Consider the following 6,328-nt stretch of genomic DNA (forward strand, 5'->3'; position numbering starts at 1 on the left):
ACATCACAACCACAAATAATAATGATTTCTTATGCACACCTATTGCTCCACCTGCTACTACAGCAGAATTCTTTGAAATGAAACCTGCTTTACTGAATCTTGTTATGCGAGAGCAATTTTCTCGGTATTAGTTCCGATGATGCTGCTGCCCATCTCAATAATTTTGTTGAATTGTGTGAAATGCAAAAGTATAAAGATGTAGATGGTGACATTATAAAATTAAAATTGTTTCCTTTCTCATTAAGAGCAAGAGCTAAAGATTGGTTGCTATCTCTCGCCTAAGAATAGTATTGATTCATGGACTAAATGTAAGGATGCTTTTATTGGTAGATATTATCCCCCTGCTAAAATTATATCTTTGAGGAGTAGCATAATGAATTTTAAACAATTGGATAATGAGCATGTTGCACAAGCATGGGAAAGAATGAAATCTTTGGTTAAAAATTGCCCAACCCATGGATCGACTACTTGGATGATCATCCAAACCTTTTATGCAGGATTGAATTTTTCTTCGCGGAACCTATTGGATTCAGACTGCTGGAGGTACCTTTATGTCCATCACTCTTGGTGAAGCAACAAAGCTTCTTGATAATATGATGATTAATTACTCTGAATGGCACACGGAAAGAGCTCCACAAGGTAAGAAGGTAAATTCTGTCGAAGAAACCTCTTCCTTGAATGATAAGATTGATGCTATTATGTCTAAGCTTGTGAATGATAGGACTAATGTTGATCCTAATAATGTTCCATTAGATTCATTGGTTGCCCAAGAAGAACATGTTGATGTAAACTTCATTAAAAATAATAATTTCAACAACAATGCTTATCGGAACAATTCTAGTAATAACTATAGGCCATATCCTTATAATAATGGTAACGGTTATGGTAATTCTTATGGGAATTCTTACAACAATAATAGGAACACACCCCTGGTCTTGAAGCTATGCTTAAAGAATTTATTAGTACACAAACTGCTTTTAACAAATCTGTTGAGGAAAAGCTCAATAAAATTGATATTCTTGCTTCTAAGGTTGATAATCTTGCCTCTGATGTTGATCTTTTGAAATCGAAAGTTATGCCTAATAAGGATATTGAAAATAAAAAATTTACTACATCAAATGCCATCCAAGTTAGAATTAATGAGAATATAAGATTGATGGCTGAATTGCATGCTAGGTGGGAAAGAGAAGAAAATGAAAAACTAGCTAAAGAGAATAATGTAGCTAAAGTTTGGACTATTACCACCACTAGTAATGTTAATGCTCCACATGTTGCTGCACCTCCTATTAATAATGGTGAAAGAATTGGTGTTGGCAATGTTTCCACTTCTAGTGCTAAAACTGCTGAAACTGCCTGTGATAAAACTGCTGAATTTTTTTCCAACATTGGGGATGATGATCCCATTGCTGTAGATCATAATGGTTTAAACTTTGATGATTGTCACATCTCTGAAGTTATAAAGTTCTTAAAAAAACTTGCTAAAAGTCCCAATGCTAGTGCTATAAATTTGGCTTTCACAAAACATATTACAAATGCTCTCATAAAAGCTAGAGAATAGAAACTAAAACTTGAAACCTCTATTCCTAGAAAGTTAGAAGATGGTTGGGAGCCCATCATTAAGATGAAGGTCAATGACTTTGATTGTAATGCTCTATGTGATCTTGGTGCAAGTATTTCCGTTATGCCTAAGAAAGTCTATGATATGCTTGACTTGCCACCATTGAAAAATTGTTATTTGGATGTTAATCTCGCTGATAATGCTAAAAAGAAACCTTTGGGGAGAGTTGATAATGCTCGTATTATGGTTAACAATAACCTTGTCCCCGTTGATTTTGTTGTCTTGGATATTGAATGCAATGCATCTTGTCCCATTATATTGGAAAGACCTTTTCTTCGAACTGTTGGAGCTATCATTGATATGAAGGAAGGTAATATTAAATATCAATTTCCTCTCAAGAAAGGTATGGAACACTTCCCTAGAAAAATAATGAAGTTACCTTTTGATTCTATTATTAGAACAAGTTATGATGTTGATGCTTCATCTCTTGATAACACTTGATATACACTTTCTGCGCCTAGCTGAAAGGCGTTAAAGAAAAGCGCTTATGGGAGACAACCCATGTTTTTACTACAGTACTTTGTTTTATATTTGAGTCTTGGAAGTTGTTTACTACTGTAGCAACCTCTCCTTATCATGTTTTTGTGCCAAGTAAAGTCTCTATGGTAAAGTTGATGCTAGATTTGGATTGCTGCACAGAAACATCATTGCTGTCTGTCACGAATTCGCGCAGAAGTCTCTGTAAAAAAATCAAAAAAAAAAATGCAAATTTACGTGCGTGATCCTCAGATATGTACGCAACTTTCATTAGTTTTGAGTTTTTCCGTTTGAGCAAGTTAAGTGCCCCATCCAGGTTCGTCTTTACGGACTGTTCTGTTTTTGACAGATTCTGCCTTTTATTTCGCATTGCCTCTTTTGCTATGTTGGATGAATTTCTTTGATCCATTAATGTCCAAGTAGCTTTGTGCAATGTCCGGAAGTGTTAAGAATGATTGTGTCACCTCTGAACATGTGAATTTTTGATTGTGCACTAACCCTCTAATGAGTTTGCTTGAAGTTTGGTGTGAAGGAAGTTTTCAAGGGTCAAGAGAGGAGTATGAGATACTATGATCAAGAGGAGTGAAAGCTCTAAGCTTGGGGATGCCCCGGTGGTTCACCCCTGCATATTTTAAGAAGACTCAAGCGTCTAAGCTTGGGGATGCCCAAGGAATCCCCTTCTTCATCGACAACATCATCAGGTTCCTCCCCTGAAACTATATTTTTATTCAGTCACATCTTATGTGCTTTACTTGGAGCGTCGGTTTGTTTTTGTTTTTGTTTTTGTTTGAATAAATGGATCCTAGCATTCATTGTGTGGGAGAGAGACATGCTCCGCTGTTGCATATGGACAATATGTCCTTAGGCTTTACTCATAGTATTCATGGCGAAGGTTGAATCTTCTTCGTTAAATTGTTATATGGTTGGAATCGGGAAATGCTACATGTAGTAATTCTAAAATGTCTTGAATAATTTGATACTTGGCAATTGTTGTGCTCATGTTTAAGCTCTTGCATCATATACTTTGCACCTATTAATGAATAAACACCTAGAGCTTGCTAAATTTGGTTTGTATATTTGGTCTCTCTAAAGTCTAGATAATTTCTAGTATTGAGTTTTGAACAACAAGGAAGACGGTGTAGAGTCTTATAATGTTTACAATATGTCTTTTATGTGAGTTTTGCTGCACCGGTTCATCCTTGTGTTTGTTTCAATAACCTTGCTAGCCTAAACCTTGTATCGAGAGGGAATACTTCTCATGCATCCAAAATCCTTGAGCCAACCACTATGCCATTTGTGTCCACCATACCTACCTACTACATGGTATTTCTCCGCCATTCCAAAGTAAATTGCTTGAGTGCTACCTTTAAAATTTCCATCATTCGCCTTTGCAATATATAGCTCATGGGACAAAATAGCCTTAAAAACTATTGTGGTATTGAATATGTACTTATGCACTTTATCTCTTATTAAGTTGCTTGTTGTGCGATAACCATGTTCCCGGGGACGCCATCAACTCTTTGTTGAATATCATGTGAGTTGCTATGCATGTTCGTCTTGTCCGAAGTAAGGGCGGTTTTCACAATCAAATGGTTTGAGTATGCATACTGTTACTGAGAAGAACATTGGGCCGCTAACTAAAGCCATGAATCATGGTGGAAGTTTCGAGTTTGGACATAAAACCTCAATCTCTTATGAGAATATTAATCGTTGTTGAATGCTTAAGCATTAGAGGAGTCCATTATCTGTTGTCTATGTTGTCCCGTATGGGTGTCTAAGTTGAAGAATGATCAAAAGCGAGAAATCCAATGCGAACTTTCTCCTTAGACCCTTGTACGAGCGGCATAGAGGTACCCCTTTGTGACACTTGGTTGAAACATATGTTATGCAATGATAATCGGTGTTAACCCAAGCTAATTAGGACAAGGTGCGGGCACTATTAGTACACTATGCATGAGGCTTGCAACTTGTAAGATATAATTTACATGATACATATGCTTTATTACTACCGTTGACAAAATTGTTTCATGTTTTCAAAATAAAAGCTCTAGCACAAATATAGCAATCAATGCTTCCCTCTGCGAAGGGCCTTTCTTTTACTTTTATGTTGAGTCGAGTTCACCTATCTCTCTCCACCTCAAGAAGCAAACACTTGTGTGAACTGTGCATTGATTCCTACATACTTGCATATTGCACTTGTTATATTACTCTATATTGACAATATCCATGAGATATACATGTTATAAGTTGAAAGCAACCGCTGAAACTTAATCTTCCTTTGTGTTGCTTCAATACCTTTACTTTGATTTATTGCTTTATGAGTTAACTCTTATGCAAGACTTATTGATGCTTGTCTTGAAGTACTATTCATGAAAAGTCTTTGCTTTATGATTCAGTTGTTTACTCATGTCATTACCATTGTTTTGATCGCTGCATTCATTACATATGCTTACAATAGTATGATCAAGGTTATGATGGCATGTCACTCAGAAATTATCTTTGTTATCGTTTACCTGCTCGGGACGAGCGAGAACTAAGCTTGGGGATGCTGATACGTCTCCGACGTATCGATAATTTCTTATGTTCCATGCCACATTATTGATGATATCTACATGTTTTATACACATTATATGTCGTATTTATGCATTTTCCGGCACTAACCTATTAACGAGATGTCGAAGAGCCAGTTGTTGTTTTCTGCTGTTTTTGGTTTCAGAAATCCTACAAAGGAAATACTCTCGGAATTGGACGAAATTAACGCCCAGGGGCCTATTTTTACACGAAGCTTCCAGAAGACCGAAGGAGTCACGAAGTGGGGCCACGAGGCGCCGCCACAACAGGGCGGCGCGGCCAGCAAGGGGCCCGCGCGGCCCTGTAGTGTGGGGCCCCGTGGCGCCTCTTGACCTGCCCTTCCGCCTACTTAAAGCCTCCGTCGCGAAACCCCCAGTACCGAGAGCCACGATACGGAAAACCTTACCGAGACGCCACCGCCGCCAATCCCATCTCGGGGATTCGGAGATCGCCTCCGGCACCCTGCCGGAGAGGGGAATCATCTCCCGGAGGACTCTTCACCGCCATGGTCGCCTCCGGAGTGATGAGTGAGTAGTTCACCCCTGGACTATGGGTCCATAGCAGTAGCTAGATGGCTGTCTTCTCCTCATGTGCTTCATTGTTGGATCTTGTGAGCTACCTAACATGATCAAGATCATCTATCTGTAATTCTATATGTTGTGTTTGTCGGGATCCGATGGATAGAGAATACTATGTTATGTTGATTATCAATCTATTACCTATGTGTTGTTTATGATCTTGCATGCTCTCCGTTATTAGTAGAGGCTCGGCCAAGTTTTTGCTCTTAACTCCAAGAGGGAGTATTTATGCTCGATAGTGGGTTCATGCCTCCATTAAATGCGGGACAGTGACTGAAAGTTCTAAGGTTGTGGATGTGCTTGTTGCCACTAGGGATAAAACATTGATGCTATGTCCGAGGATGTAGTTATTGATTACATTACGCACCATACTTAATGCAATTGTCTCATTGTCGGCAACTTAATACCGGAAGGGGTTCGGATGATAACTCGAAAGTGGACTTTTTAGGCATAGATGCATGCTGGATAGCGGTCTATGTACTTTGTCGTAATGCCCAATTAAATCTCACAATACTCATCGTATCATGTATGTGCATTGTCATGCCCTCTCTATTTGTCAATTGCCCGACTGTAATTTGTTCACCCAACATGCTATTTAGCTTATGGGAGAGACACCTCTAGTGAACTGTGGACCCCGGTCCTATTCTTTACATCGAATACAATCTGCTGCTATTGTTCTTTACTATTTTCTGCAAACAATCATCATCCACACTATACATCTAATCCTTTGTTACAGCAAGCCGGTGAGATTGACAACCTCACTCGTTTCGTTGGGGCAAAGTACTTTGGTTGTGTTGTGCGAGTTCCACGTTGGCGCCGGAATCTCCGGTGTTGCGCCGCACTACATCTCGCCGCCATCAACCTTCAACGTGCTTCTTGGCTCCTCCTGGTTCGATAAACCTTGGTTTCTTTCTGAGGGAAAACTTGCTACTGTGTGCAACATACCTTCCTCTTGGGGTTCCCAACGAACGTGTGTGTTACACGCCATCAGCCTCACAATATATATATATAATTAGTGTGCATGCGCGCATGGCATACCTTGCATATCATTCGTGCATATATTTCAATATATATTTGAACATAT

The sequence above is a fragment of the Lolium rigidum genome, chromosome 3 (assembly GCF_022539505.1).
Source record: "Lolium rigidum isolate FL_2022 chromosome 3, APGP_CSIRO_Lrig_0.1, whole genome shotgun sequence".
NCBI classification, from domain to species: Eukaryota; Viridiplantae; Streptophyta; class Magnoliopsida; order Poales; family Poaceae; genus Lolium; species Lolium rigidum.